This window comes from Pinus tabuliformis, chromosome Q, assembly GCF_031772625.1.
Source record: "Pinus tabuliformis cultivar Carrire ecotype Pingquan chromosome Q, CPIR1, whole genome shotgun sequence".
In the NCBI taxonomy this organism is placed as follows: domain Eukaryota; kingdom Viridiplantae; phylum Streptophyta; class Pinopsida; order Pinales; family Pinaceae; genus Pinus; species Pinus tabuliformis.
Window position 1 is genome coordinate 425,455,231 of NC_142296.1, and position 16,480 is coordinate 425,471,710.

Consider the following 16,480-nt stretch of genomic DNA (forward strand, 5'->3'; position numbering starts at 1 on the left):
TGCTTTTATCCTTTATTCCTACATTACATGCACATTAGACCACAAAGAAAAATATCCAACTCTAACTCATCTCATAAACAAAATATAACCAAAAGTATGCAATAAGTTGTGAGAATAGTTGGTTTGACTAAGCTAGGAGGTGAATTAAGGCCAATTAAGGCCCATATAATTACCCAATGATGAGGCTCATCATCAACACCCAATATTCTAGCGAAGTTCTGCTTCCCCTTTAAGGCCTCATCCCAATATCCTTGAAATTCTTGTATAGAACCATGGTGACAATTCCTGGGACAATGTTCATAACAACGACTGGAGCCCATCACTAAACCATTCTCATGCAGAAGACAAAGGTTTGGGAGTAGTCATCACTAGTCTTGCTTACCATATATCTACTCATTCTCATTCTTTAGCCATTCATTCATAGTCTTCTCCATTTGAGGCATTCAACCCTAGTTTTAGTCTCAACCACACTATGTCTCTTACTGAAAGTACTCATACTAACCCTACTAATACTCTTGATACAAAAGTTATTGATGTTATCTACCCTACTTCTAAATTTGTTGATTATAGTCTATTGACAGTAGATTCTTTTAGTCCTAATAATAAGAAGAATCTACTCCTAAACCTAAATGCACTAATCCTAATCCTATTTCTACAGTTGCATTATTGGAGGAAGGAGATAAGGGAAAAGAAGTCGTGTCTAATGATAATCCTATAAAATCATCCACACAACAATTAATAATTTTGATGGAGAATTTTTTTTTTCAAACAACTCATAACTCAACTATTTTCTCTTACATGTTTTGACTTATTAAGCTATTGATGAAATTTTGGACTATTATGTGGTTTTGATGACAATTTATGATAATTTTAGTGCTTAAATTCCATGGACATTTGTAAGCACTTCTTCTATGGACACACACACGCGCGCGCGCACACACATGTTGCTATTATTAAATGAGATTTAATTTTGATAATTAACTATTATGCAATGCATGCCTACACAGAAAACATAAGAAATTATCATGCATATTTAGAATTTTCTTATAAGGATTTATGAAATATGATTGTGTAATATGGATATGAATGTGGGTCCTCCCTCCCTCTTGAGTCATCGAATGATTCCTTATTTTTAGGAGTCCAATATTAAAATTGTTTTCCTCCTTACTTATCTAAGTAATTTGTTATTAACCTAAGTAAAATATAATGCTTGCATAACCGTCTCAAGAAAGCTTGGAGAAGGAAAACATGATAAAATTTTACTTATAGTATGGGCACATTTTAAATAGTAGCAATGAATGGAGGTTTAAGAGTCTCACCTACTAAGTAAGTAGTATACCAACTTCCAAAAGGTCTCACTCAGCCAACTGCAACAAGTCCAAGGCTTATTTATTGTTCTTTGTTACTTGCATTTTACTTATTCATAGACGTAGTCATTTGTAAAGGAGATTCTTGTCGCAGATTACTTTAATTTGATGAGTTTGAGTTTATTATATCTGAACAATATTTTCAAGTATACTCAATGAAGGATCTATTTCTTATCTTACCATCTTGTATCTTATTTCTATTGTTTCTTTTCTTTACTTTCTTGATTGCAATATCTTTTGTATTATATATAACATCTCTTCTTTTGATAAATTTCTATTTTAAACACATACAATGAACTTTTTATTGAAGTTTATTCTATATGGTTGTGATTATATGTTTTGATTACTTCTAATTATATAGGTTCCATGTTTGAAAATTGTAAATTTACCTTCTATTATTCACTTTTATTTTGTTAATTTCTTTTTAATTTTGAGATATTTATTTCTAGCTGATATAGATACACAAATAAGACAACAATGTTGATATTAGTTGTATTTAGCTACTAGGTAGTTACTTCGAAGTTGTAACATAATCCAAGAAGGCTATAAAATCTGATTAACATCCCCATCTTTCTTGGTTTATGCCACCAAGGATTCAAAAAATATTGAGCGATTAACATATCTAATTTTTTATTTTATTTTATTTATTTATTTCGGAGAGGAAAAGGCAGATGTCCTATTAATATAATTGTTCATATACATTTGAGCAGAGAAATAACTGCTCACATACATTTTGGTCTTATGACTTTGAAACGTTGTATCTTTTAATGACCATAAACTGTGACAACACAAAAAAAATCCAAAAATATGCAAGACCACATAAACAAATATAATAGGTGTCAAGGGGATAAGGACTGCAAAAAGGAAACATGTCCATTAGTAGAATGAGCCCAATAACACAAGCCCATTGATCAAAATAGAGGTGTGTTATGGGTGGAAATTTTTTTTTTCCAGCCAAAAAGATCTGACCAAGAAAAAAACCTGATCTAAAGTGATAAAACAAGAGGAAAAACTACTGAGATCCTGTAGAAAGAAAACATCAAGCAACCCAGGAAATGGGCTACTGAGGGGAGCTGAGTTGATGCCCAGTCAGAAGAGAGAGCTTCCCCTTGTCTATAATCCAGGAGTCCCTTATCTCCTCAAAGAAGATGAAACCTGCTTCAGCCTCCAGATCCCTTTTTGACAAAAAATCCGCCCTCTGATTCCACATTCTGTGAATGTGCTGAAAAATGAAGGCAAGAAAATTTGATTTCAAAGCTGTGATCATGTCCATCAATGGATTAAAGACATAACATGTAAAATAGATTTACGAGATATCCATTCAATTACAACTTTTGAGTCTCCAATGACCTTCAATGTTAACCTCATACTCACATAAACAATCAATAAGTCCAAGTATTCACAAAATAGTGAAATTATGAAATTATTAATCATGAAATTAGACTTACTCTAGAACTATACATATGACCAAAGATGAGGATAGTGAGAGAAGTTAGGGATGGAGATCACACAAAATTAGCTAAGATATTTGTGAAGATATTATGGAGAAATTTATGGATAAGGTTCAACCAATTAGCCAAATTGGTAATTTGTTATGAGAACCTCAATTCTATAATACAAGGCCTCATGTGTGAGAATAATGTATTATCATTATTTATTTGTGAATATACAATCATGCTTAAAACCCTTTTCTGCCAAAATTTTTGTCCCCTATTTGTGATATTTTGTTTTCATTAATTAATACAATTGGTATCAAAGCAAAGCACATGTGATTAATTAATACAATTGGTATCAAAGCAAAACACATGTGATTATTAGGACTTGATATTTCCATGGTAGTCTTCCATGAAAAAGCATTGAATAATGTATGAAACAATCAATTTCATGTAAAAGTTGTATGCATTGAATAAGAGGTTGTTGAAGGTCTAGGCATGAATTAAATCTATGCATGAAGTAAGTCATTAAAGATAGGAATGATTTTGATCAGAGCATTGTGGAAATATGTGCTTAATGCCAGTGGAAAGCTATTATCCGTGGAAGCAGCCATCGTGCAAGAGGGGAGCCTGTGCTGGAGAACTCAATGTGCTATGGAGAGGATCTACACACACACACACACATATATATTTTTGGTGGAGATCAAAGGTCGTATTGAATTTCCGCAGGTTTCTCAATAATCAACACTTCTTCATCAATCCACTGCAGAGGAACAACCAAGGTTCGAATCGCAACCACTCGACAATAAAATCAAGTATTTTTTGCAATGCCCACATGTTTATATTCCTCCCCCACTCGAAAATTTCGATGGCCTAGGGTGGTTGGGAGGGTTTGATAATAACCTCCCAACTCGGGTTCCAATCGCATATGCGACATAATACATTGCGATGACACAACCATATGTAAACATGATGTAATTGATGGAATATATGAAACACGCTTCTTCCAGAGTCGCGCCCCGTTTTTAAAGAAAATTTCGATGTCCCGGTCATATATCCCAAATTATCCCAAATTAGTGGAATTCATACAAAGTTTCATTTCAAAGGTGTTTGGAATTGTTCACAAACTATTGGTTGTTGAGCGTGGATTCAGATTTTCAAGTCTGCCCACTCCAAGCGATAGTTGAACGGATAGTTGTTTCAATTGCATCAGTATTTGAGGTCATGGGCTGTGATACTCTGGTGTATAAACTTTGTTGAAGCAGCCAGATGTCTCCCATTGAATATTGATCCCACGGTTACGCACTATACGCTACTATGCTTGAATTGATGATCAAAGGTAGCCAGACAGAGTAGTGGAACCTGATGATGGAACCAACACCATGCTGATCCGTTGATAGTCCGAAGAGTTGTCGGGGAAGTCTTTCATTGACAGCCACAAGAAATTAGTAAGAAGCTTCGTGACAGGGAAAAGAGTGGATACACGTGTCTGGTTATTATTCAATGTAATTATTGGCACGAAAGGGGCATGAAGGAGAATGATATGTTGAAGAAGCATGGAGCAACCAACAAGCTAAGAGGACGCAGTATAAGGAGCCATTCTGTGTGAGGAGAAGAGCTTGCAGTGTAATGCTATATAGTTTATGCGTGGGAGAGTGCATTTCCAAGACGTGAGTTTATAACCTTTTTTGTCCTATTATTTGGTTGGAATTCTTGTAAACCTATGAAGGAATGAGCGGTGAGAAGGTTTATGAAAAAATAATTATTATAATAGTTCTGGTGAGGAGAGATAATGAGGGGAATCCGAAAGAGAATTAGTGCATAAGGTGAAAAAGAAGTGGAATGTTGAGACATATGGTCATAAAACTTTGGAAATTGAAATGTATAAAGTTCAAGAGTATAGGGAAGATTCAATGAAGTTTTTTGAGTCACGAAGAAGATATTGTGCGTTGTAAAGGGTGTGTTGAAGTCTCACAATTAATGTAGTTTGCATATTTTTGGGTGTTAGAGTTTGTAAAAGGGTTAAAAAAAATAAAAAAAATTGATATTCAAGTCTATATATAAGTAAAAAAAAGTTTTGTTTGAAGTAATTTTTGTTAGTTGAAGTCAAGTCCAAGTTATGAAGGTAAAGAGTTTAATTTTGTTAAGTTAAGAGACTCACAATCTTTAAATGTAAGAGTCTAAATTTAGGTTAATGTCAAGTTGAGAATCATTAGTGTCCAAGAAATGTTTTTCTTATAAAAAAAATGGTGCATTCTTTGTTGAACCTGACACCCAAGCCTTGATTAAGTCATTAAGTCAAATTGGTAAAGGGTTGAGTTCTTTAAAAGTCATAAGAAGTCATTTGAACTTGTCATCTACTCATTGTAAAATGATTAACTTGAGTGCATCCAACACCCTTATCATGTTGAAGCAAAAATCAAGCAAGCAAGTTCAAGAGTTGAAGCGAGCGAGTTCAAATGGAGAATACTATTCAATTGCTAGAATTTCTAAACAATATGATAGGTATCCACTGCTAAGGACACAATGAAAATAAGCAAAGACACTCTTGCTGATATTAAAATCCATCTACATCGGACACGTGAGACAATTGAGCTTCTTCAACTTGAGTCACAACTACAACTAGATGCGTTGCATAAGAAGAGTCGTGTTTTTGAGCCATTCAAAAATACAAATTCAAATGCAAAAGATGATGATTCCAAACCACTCAACGATACAAATTCAAGTGTAGAAGTTGTACATGATCAAGTCCAACCTTATTTTTCCAAACCTATCATTAAACTGTGGGAAGAAATTCAATGCAACAAGAAACGATATGGTTTAGGACGTGAAAAACATGACAACAACTTGCCTATCCTAGATTATTCAAAACCAATCAAGTTCATCAATGGAAAATTTCTTCATCAAGCAACATAAAAAATCAGAGAGAAAGTTGAAGAAAAACCAAAATGTCTGCATTCTAAAAGAATTGATCATATGGAAGATCATCGTTTTGATCTCCATCCTTGTCACCTTTGTGGCAAGAAAAATAATAGATCAAAGAGTTGTTCCAAATGAAACATACAATCTAGATTGAGGATTAATTATGCATGGATTGATCCTTGGGCATGGTTACCACCAGTCAAATGATTGTATATGTTTTATCGCATAATTAATTCTCACATGAAGACAAATATTATAGCCAACAATGAAACGAAGATGGTACTCTCATGCACCTGAAAGGGGGAGTACAATAATGAAACTTTCCTACATCTTAAGGGGGAGGGGAGTTCAAGACTAATGCAAATGGTTATGGTCTCTCCTTTCAATTGACAAAGGGGGGAATTGATGATGAAATTAAAATTGAATTGATGATGATGGTTGTTAGACTAAAAGTTTGGAGAACAACAAAATTTTCCAGTGGACAAACGATTGGGATGTTGATTGAGAGCAAATGTGGGAATTTTTGTTCACTTGGATGGTTATTTGACCTAGCAAAGGATAGATGGATCCTTTTGAATTGCAGCTTGGCATTAGATTGAGTTGTCAAGAATTTTTAGGGATATATCAGACTTGTAGCTAATTCACTTCTCTTGGTTCGCTCTCTTCATATTGGATTTTTTGGTAGATTTTCAGGCAATTCTTCATTGAGACTTAGTTTAGGAGTTTCAACATGAAGACTTGGAGATGGTACCAAGTTATTACTCTGGACTTATGATTGAGAGGGGGGATGTTAGCGTCATACTCACATAAACAATCAATAAGTCCAAATATTCACAAAATTAAGAAATTATGAAATTATTAATCATGAAATTAGACTTACTCTAGAAGTCTATGTATGACCAAAGATGGGGATAATGAGAGAAGTTAAGGATGGAGATCACAACAAACCAACTAATATTTGTGGAGATATTCATGGATATATTGTGGAGAAATTTGTGGAGAAGGTTCAACTAATTAGCCAAATTGGTAATTTGTCATGAGAACCTCAATTCTATAATATGAGGCCTCATATGTGAGAGGACAATGTATTATTATTATTTATTTGTGAATCTACAATCATGCTTAAAATTTTTTTTCACCAAAGTTTCTATCTCCTGTTTCTGATAGTTTGTTTTCATTAATTAATACATTCAAGGAGGATAGATGGAGGTGGGAGGCGAAGAAGAGGAGGGTCCAGACAACACAAATTTCAGCTTTGGTGTTTGTGCCAACCCCAAAATTGGCCCATAAATGGTATGATGAGGACCCGAAGATGTGGAGGAGAGCCCCAACTACACACCGAGAATTTTGGGCAGCCCCATCATAGAACCCAAGGTGTGTATTGCAGGAGAGGGAAGGGAAAATGAAGGGTCTTATAGATTTAGGAGCAGGTTGCTTCCAGTAATCCATGAAAAAACCAATGATCTGAGGCAGAATATAGGAGTAGGAGATGGGTCAGTTTTAAAAAGTTAGTTTGTTCCTGACTTTACACGCACCCACAACCACAAATACAGGCATGGATTTGTAAGGGCCCATCATTTTATCCCACCAAAACAGGCAATCTGACAAGGAGAAGAACTGTGGAGGCTCCAACATATGAAAGAAGGACAACACTTCTATTTCATCCATCAACAAAGAGCACCTCTCGACGTAATTAAATATATTTATAACCTTTTAAAGGAAAACATATAATCTTTAATATTACACATAATTAAATTGCAAAATGTATTTTTTTTGGTAAGCTTGGTAGGTCCTTTCTATTTCATTTCAAAAAGCAGACAAGTACACATACACATCCATTTGTTGGCCATATAACTGCATGATAAGCCATCCAAAATTTAAAGGTTTTTAGATTGTATAACAGTGCAATATAAGTTTGAATATCCTGAATATTCCTAATATCCTGAATATTTACGATGAAAACTACACATCTATAAAGCCATGCGAAAAACTACTCAATTTTTTCAGAAAACATTACCATGCTAGTCAGTCCATTACTCATTTGAAGAATCAATAGGTACCAAATCTTTGACACTGGAACTCGAAAACTCTGTCTATGGAAGACAATGGATGTGCTTCTCAATCTCGCTCAGATGAGCATTTTGGAGTTTGATTTTACGCTGGATCAGTTGAAATTCCCTGTGAATTTCTTGAAGATCAAAATTTGGTTTAGATGGCCCAACTAAACTGGACCTAATTGCTTTGGCCACTATGTTCTTCATAAGCCAATATAAGTAAACCAACTACTGGAATTGGGTGTATCTGCCACGAGAATGACCAGGTTCTTGCACTAAGGATTACCACTCTTCCATATCAAAATCATTGTTTTCAACTTTCTCCTTTAATTCTGTTTCCCAACCCGATATCAACTGACGGATAGGAGGAGGAGTGTTACAATGGTAAGTCTAAGTCACTTCCTAATTTCTTCCTACTATACTACGAAACCTTTTACCTCTGGCTGGCAAAGGCTGAGCCTGCCTTTCTCCACACCCTTGACCTCTGTTGTGGCCTTGAGCATGGCCTCCCTAGATAAAATTCCTTTTGTGAGAGGCAGGATGGGCCATTGGATTGAAATGAAAACCACACGGAGGAACACCGAACATGAAGCAAACCGCACAGAGGAACACTGAACTTGAAATGCAGAGAATTCCAATATCTGCCAACTAAAAACCTAACCAAGTAGACACCCAACGTACATAGAGACACAGGGCAAAGGAGAAATATCTACCCGACAATGGAAGGTACCTGAAAATATAAGAGAGCACAATACAAAGTAGAAATAAGCAATAGATTCAAAAAACCCAGAAACCTCCACAACTTTAACCCGACCACAACCTAATAAGCTATAAATATTTGTCTTTAGAGCCCAAGAACCCTTTGGAGACAGAGGTGTCCGCCAAACATGGTTTCCCTTTTCCCAATTAACCCAAACTTCTTGGAGTGGCTAATACATCATCAGGTATACGACATATTTGTAAGCCCATACCCCGAAGGCATTAGATAAGATCTAGACCTTAATTTCAAAATGCAGAGCCATTAAGGAGAGAAGAATTCCGTAAAGCATAGAGACACTGGCAAAGAGATTAAGTTTGACGTCACATTTCATACTACTTGCTTCAAAAACGACCCAAAATTCCTTAGGACTTTCCAAACTCCTCAATTTAGAAACAACCATGATACTGGTCAAGAAGAGACAAATAAATAGACCTGAGAGGATGAGATTAGGATTAACAAAAAAAGCATACCGCACCAATCACTTGCTGTCTGATATGCGAAAAAGTCTCACGGCCACTGCTGCTCATGAAACCATGAGGGAGTGCTTAAGCCCGACTGACGAGAAAACGATTGTTTTGGAGTGAAACCTCATAGCAAATCTTGATCGACTATCCCCACACCTCCCAAGATATCTTATCACGTTCAATGCCACTTTTCACATGTAGGAGGTGAAATGCAGGTTGTGAGTCCGACCACCTCTCCTTACGCTGCATAATTACCCTATCCTTGGATCAAACTCCACCGAGGCCATTACACCGTCTCTCACCCCGATCAGGGATATCATATTCAAATCTTGGATTTGAAGGTAGCTATCACATGCATCTTTTATCAAATTTTGTTTCAGTTGATCCCACCCTTCGCTATGTTCTATTGTGTGCCATGGTTGATCCAACATCCTACCAACTTTTTGGCAACCCCAATTTGCCAGGAAATCTGTTGCCCCAAAATGTTTTTTTTAATTAAGAAATATTTTTATATTAATTTTAAATGAAATATATATATATATATATATATATATATATATACACACTTTAACATTAAATGTATATAAATTGAATATATATAAGGTCTTTCTAAAAATAACACTTATTATTATACCTACCACAAGCAATATATAACACATTCAATTTTGAATAACAATTAGTTTAATTTGACAAAATATATATATATATATATATATATATATATATATATATATTTTTTTTTTTTTTTTTTTTCTCTCTATAGTTTAACATTACTAAATAAATTTTGTTATCATTTAAATTTCTACCAATTGTACTAAAATATGAATATAATTTAAATTTTATTAATGGAAATCCGTGTTTAGAAAGCAGATATATGTGTTTCAAGAACCTACCCAGATTTTATTTTAAAAGATTTAAATAAAATTAAAATTTTATATTAAAACAAAAATAGATTCATTTCAAGTAGAAATTAAAAAGGAAGCAATAGTTTTCCTGTCAGATAGGGTGTATATGTGCAACCACGTCGAGAATAATATAATTAAAAACATAATTTAATTATAAAATAAAAAATTAACTAATTTTTTTTAAAACAATATTATCACAATTTTAATATAATGTTTAATGATAAATTTATAATTCATTTATCTAAGTCAAACACGTTGGAAAAATGGGAAGAGAGCTTATATTTACAATAAAATAAATTGTTAATTAAATAATATTATTACAACTCCATTGGTTAATTTTAAATATTTATGAGAATGTTGTAGAATATATCACTCTTCTTATATTAAGACCTTTTCATCTCTATTATGCACACCACAAACTCAATATACTTAATAATTTAAAATTAAAGAACTTAAAATTATATATAGGCTCCAATAACCATATAGATTTAAGAATCAAGGAAGAGTTAATATGCTCAAGATAGATAGTACAAAGGTGGCTCCTAATGGAACAAACTTGAAGTTGGGTGGGGACATTATCATGAAACCCTCCCATCTACTTGAGATACACTCAATTGACAACGACAAAACTCACCTATTAGTAATGAACATTATCATGAAACCCACCCAACCACAAGAGATACACTAAATTGACAATGACAAAACTCACCTACTAGTAGTTTTGTTGCACTTTCTAAGTAAATAAATAGTTTTGTTACACTTTTTGAGTGAGTATATAAATTTAGTTTGACAAATTAGTTTAATACTTGAATTTATATTTTATACAAGGAGTTTGATAACTTAATTTAATGGTTGTTTAATTAATTTAATGATTGATTTTAAATTTCATATAAAAATTTTGAGATATTTATAAATTATTTTTTACTCATTTTAGTACAATTATATAAATTTTGACGTGGAAAAAATTAACAAGTTATATTACACACATATATGTTAAAGTGTATATATCTTAACATAAACAACATTAATTGATCATAATCTTAAATTTTGTTGATGACATTCAACTGTGCAATACTTTATTAATTTTCTTATTTTTGTGATGAAATCTTTATGCCTATATTATTTTTTACTTTAATTATGCCGTAAGGCATTACTCTACGAAACCAACCCCTTCACTGCTTATGTGTCCTTTGTTTGGGCCCTTGGATCTTTTGTTAGACTATTAGCTTCTAGCCATTGATTTGAATTGCAAACCGTTTTTGGCAAGGTTGCAACGTATCAGAACTTGGTTAGTAAGGCAGGGATCCAACGACCCTCATCAACAAAGGTTCGTTATGGGCGGCAACTGTATTCCACAACTGCTCCATTCTGGTGTGCGCACCCTTGTTAGCTTAAATCAAAATTCAGCAAGACAGATCCCATAACAGCGTAGGGTGGGACAGACCTTGTTCACTGCACCGGGTTGGTCTTCCAGCACTGCACCGTGAATGGGATAGGACCAAAGAATACATGAGGGATTTCAATTCGAATCTGGTTCCAATTCGGATGTTTCACACCGTGTATCTGGGCAGACTGTGAAGATGTATCTAAGAACAGTTTTCTTGAATTCTTATTTCAGCCTAACCACGATGAAAAAACCACTGGGAGCCTGGAACGTCAGGTCAATATGAGACAAGCATGGCAGATGCTTGTGTTGTAGCAACATGTGGTTACTGATGGGTGTGTAGATCACTAATGGCAGACGATCATTTTAGTTGATTGCACTATAGTGGCATATGGGCATGGAAAATTTTGTGGAAACATGACAGGAGTAGGTTTTATTCATGGAGGGCCACATCAAGCTCGAGGTAGTGTTAATGATGCCTTGTTTTCCACTGCCTAGAAGCATTCCCATAGTAGTGGCCTGTTCCCATGGCAAGGACCAAAGAGTTGTTCTAATGGCGGATAAAGAACAACCAGAGGGCGTATAAAGCAGAGGAATTTGTGTTGCTCGTGAATTCATCTTAGACTCTGGCTGGTTCCAGGTCGACAAGTTATCGGAAGCAGGGCGTAGCACAAACCAGGGGTAACAATGATGAAGCCGCGGAGTAATGGTTTGAGGACATGGGAAGTTGATATAGAGTGGGAGGAATTCATGGCGGCAACAACACTTGTTGGCACCAACTTGGGACGGGCGCTTGCAAATCCTCCCACTGACGGTATTTCTATCTTGATTCTTTTTTTATTTTATATTATTATAGAAACCATTTGCTCGTCTGCTTGTCTCTACATGAAACCAGAAAGTGCGATCTTATGATGAATTGTGAATTCATTAAAGGGTCAATTCCTACATGGGGTTTGGCTTTAGATTGTTATTTTTATGATGATGCATCACGTTTTAGTGGAAGCATTGACAACACTGCGAGAAGGTGTGATTTCAACACAACAAAGGAGTATATATTGGGTAGGCATGAATACTTGCTCGTTGTGTGGATTATAAATATGCATTGTGTTTCTATTTTATATGCAATTGTTATCATCATTCCTTAAATATTGTTAGAAAATCACTAGTAAATTGGAGTTAGAACGAGGAGATGGCAATTATGTTGAATTATTAGGATACACTGCATGCAAATTTTGAAGGCAATAGGGCCCGAAGGAGCCAAAGATAATAATATATCTATTATTGGTTGGTTTTTCTTGGATTGTGATTCTTGAGAATAAATCACCATTTATATTTGTTTCTATTTTATATGCAACTGTTATCATCATTCCTTAAATATTGTTAGAAAATCACTAGTAAATTGGAGTTAGAACGATGAGATGGCAATTATGTTGAATTATTAGCATACACTCGATGCAAATTTTGAAGGCAATAGGGCCCGGAGGTGAGTGGTTCCAGCTCACTTCACTGGTTTGGCTAGATTTGGTCAAAGGGAACCCCAATTCAAGGTTTAAAGTGGAGATTGTTAGGTAAACTTGAATCGTTGAAGGAGTTAAGGTAGTTAGGTTAACAATTGTGGTTTTAGGAGTTAAGGTAGTTAGGTTAACGATTGTGATTTCAGGTAATGGTAGCTTGTGGTTAACGATTGTGGTTTCAGGTAATGGTAGCTTGTGGTATTTAGCCTATGGTATTACATATGACAAATATTTTAAAAGACTTGGGGATTCTCCAACATATTGGTTGGCTTGGCTATATTTAAGCCAAAGATAATAATATATCTATTATTGGTTTGTTTTTCTTGGATTGTGATTTTCGAGAATAAATCATCATTTATATGTGTTTCTATTTTATATGCAATTGTTATCATTATTCCTTAAATATTGTTTCAAATAATAACACCTTTTATCCCGGGTCTCTTTACATATATTCTCATTAATATTCATCAACTTGAATTGTCTTTTCTAGCATTTCCCTGTACTTCTGAAGAGGCTGAAGAGGGACATACTCCCATGCAAGACCTACATTGTTCTGAAGAGGGACATACTCCCATGCAAGACCTATATTGTGAAAATTATTGAAAAAATTAATTTGTTCACGATTCCCCCACTTCATCCAAAAGGCCAAATCCATTCATCTTGACCCCAATGACATCTTTGTGAGCTTTGATGTCGTCTCCCTCTCTACCAAAATCCTTGTTCCTCAAGCTTTAGAATTAATATCCAAGTTGGTCAATCCTGAAACGCTCAACCATATTAAAGTGTGTGTATCCTCGACCTTCTTTTCCTACAATGTATTTTCTATGAACACATAGAAAGAATGACAATAAGATCTAGTGATTTTTTTCTATGTCATGATTCTTCTTCAAGTTATGCCTTATGACGTTTCCTTTGCAACATCGGGTGCAAATGCTAGTTTAGCTATATTTAAACTAAGTGGCATATACTAGCTACTATGTAGCACTTGTTCAATATTAAACTTAACTAAATTCAACATTTAAGCTAACTAAATTGTAGAATGTTTTTTTATAAATTAATATATATATTTTGATATTAATTTTAAATATAAGTACATTAATATACATCAAAACTAATTATATTATTCGATGATGATGATGATCCACTAAGACTAATATGGTCTATCGGACCTCTTAAGAAAGTAAGCAATTAATTGATATTTTTTTAATGTTTTATTTCTATGATCAAAATGAAGGGAGAGAAGCCTTCCTAGATCACTATAGTTTTGCTGACTTAACAAGTCAAGAAGGTTGGTAGTCTGGCAAAGGTTTTGGAAATGAGAACACATGTGAGTAGGATCCGGGCAATCCAAGAAAAAGTGTTTTTCATTTTCAACACTCTTAGTATTGAAAAGGTGACAAACTCTTTTGTCCCAAGGTTTTTTCGGAATTGACCAACACCCAATTTCACTTCAAAGCTCATGAGAATTAGTTCTTATCATTGTAATGTTCATTTTCTTCTTAGCACTCATCAAGACAAAGATAATTCTGATTAGCAAGATTGGGGTTAATCACCCCCTTATAATACATTAGTTTCCTCTTTGCCTCTAACTCCTTATCATCCCACAACTTATCCTTAAATTTGGAAGTAATAATATTTTTAATATTATCCTTATTCTCCAAGATGATCTCCTCCTTTATCCCCCAATGGTCAAGCCAAGACTGGGCATCCTTATGTTGCCTCGTTTGAGCCGAATGTGGGGGTTTTGGCTAGAGTTAGAAACAATTTTGGGGAACCTCTTGTCTTCCATGTTGTAAAGCTTCTTCTTATACATTAGATACCTAAACATAGCCATGCTTTCAATGGGGGAAAGACTAGCTTCAATCAAGATGATAGGGTAGGGAGTATTTCCTTTAATCTTGATGTTGTAGGTTATAAATTACTTTTGGATCAACTTGATCTTCCTCCACAATTCTCTAGATATACTACAACCCCAAACCTCACATCCATATAAAATAACATGGGTGATGAGAGTCTCAAAGAGGAACTTTTTTTAACTCCATACCCAAAGATATGTTGACTTACAATTGTTTTCAAGCTCATAATAAGTTTTCTAGCCTCCTATCATCCTTTTCTCAATGTTATAATGCCAGTTGAGCTAATGATAAATGCCAATACCTAAATATTTGTATGAAGAAATCTTCTCCAAGTAATTGTTATCATAAATGAAATTATCATAGTTGATCTTTTTGGATTTAATTATCATGACTTTAGTCTTGTCGGTATTAACAGTCATACCCATCTTGTCACAGTAATTATAAAGAATTCTAAGCTACTTTTCGAGATCATCATGGCTTTTGGCTAGAATAAATATATTGTTAGCATAAAGGAGAAGAGTAATGATCATACTAGCGAGCTTAGGGCCATCACATCTTGCAGCTTCCAAACACTCTTCTAGCTTATCAATGTAAATGCCAAAAATGGTAGGGAATAGGGGACACCCTTACTTAACTCCGATATTGTATTTAATTTCATAAGACCAACCCTTGGTGGTCTTAAACTTGGCAATAACATTCTCATACAACCTAGTCATAACAACCATCAACTTGAGAGGAACCATTATCTCTTCAAGTCTCTGACATAACTTATCCCGAGGAATTATGTCGAAAGTTTTCATAAAATAAACAAAACAACATAAGAGATCGGTTTTATTATTGCGACATTCCTCGACAGTGATCCTAAGAGTAACAAGATGTCCAATAGTTGAGTGATGTATCCTAAAACCAACTTGTCCTTTAGCTCTTGTACCATGGCTTTCAAACAAGAACCTAATTTTCTTTTCCAAAATAAACCCATGTAATTTGACTAAATATAACTAATACAATTCAACATTTAACCTAGCTAAATTAAAAAAAAAAATTTATATTAATAAACATTTGTTAACACATGATTGCGAAAACAAAAATCCGATCTGTTGGATTGGAAACAGCGATCTTTTTTCAATAAATTAAAATACATTTGCTACTACATGATTGTGAAACTTCGATGAAACAAAACAGCGATCTTTTTTCAATAAATTAAAATACATTTGCTAATACATGATTGTGAAACTTCGATGAAGCAAAATTTCGACTTGCCGGATTCGAACCAGCGACCTAAGGATTCCAGTTTAGGTTTAACCCACTACAGTCCTCCGCTCTACCAACTGAGCTAAAGTCGGAAGTTGTCAGCCATCTATTTTTACTGATAACTAGACATTTCTTTGAATATGACTTCAGGATATTTTTATATGACGTGACTTCTGCGTTGTATGATATACTTTCCTCAAGACGAGAATATTTTCTTCAAGTTTATACACTACCATTGTTAAATGCATTCAAGCTATTTGTGAGACCATCTTTCTATTTTGCGAGTGGTCACGTAGATACGCTTTTGGAAAAACATGACATGCCATAAGGAGAAAGATGTGATACTTGGAGAAAGAAATATATAAATAAAGCATAAATCCAATGGTTCTCTTTTACTAGAATATTAATGTCTTTGGGTATCTTGCTATTTTTTTAAGTAAATGCTTGAGTTGAATGCTAGAAGTTAGGTACATTGGTTTACGATGGTGAGTTTATTAGGTAGGATCTCTTGGATTTTTTTAATGAAGTTTTGTTTTGTTTTTTTGTTTGTTTGTTTTTTTTCTAGAAAAG

At 34.3% G+C, this 16,480-nt stretch overlaps 1 non-coding gene across 1 annotated transcript; it reads right to left on the reverse strand.

Moving 5' to 3' along the window:
• Positions 1-15,909: 15,909 nt before the first annotated feature.
• TRNAY-GUA (transfer RNA tyrosine (anticodon GUA)) lies at positions 15,910-16,002 on the reverse strand. Its single transcript has 2 exons — positions 15,966-16,002; positions 15,910-15,945 (listed from the first exon to the last, which is right to left on the reverse strand). It is a non-coding gene; the product is annotated as a tRNA-Tyr (tRNA).
• Positions 16,003-16,480: the final 478 nt, after the last annotated feature.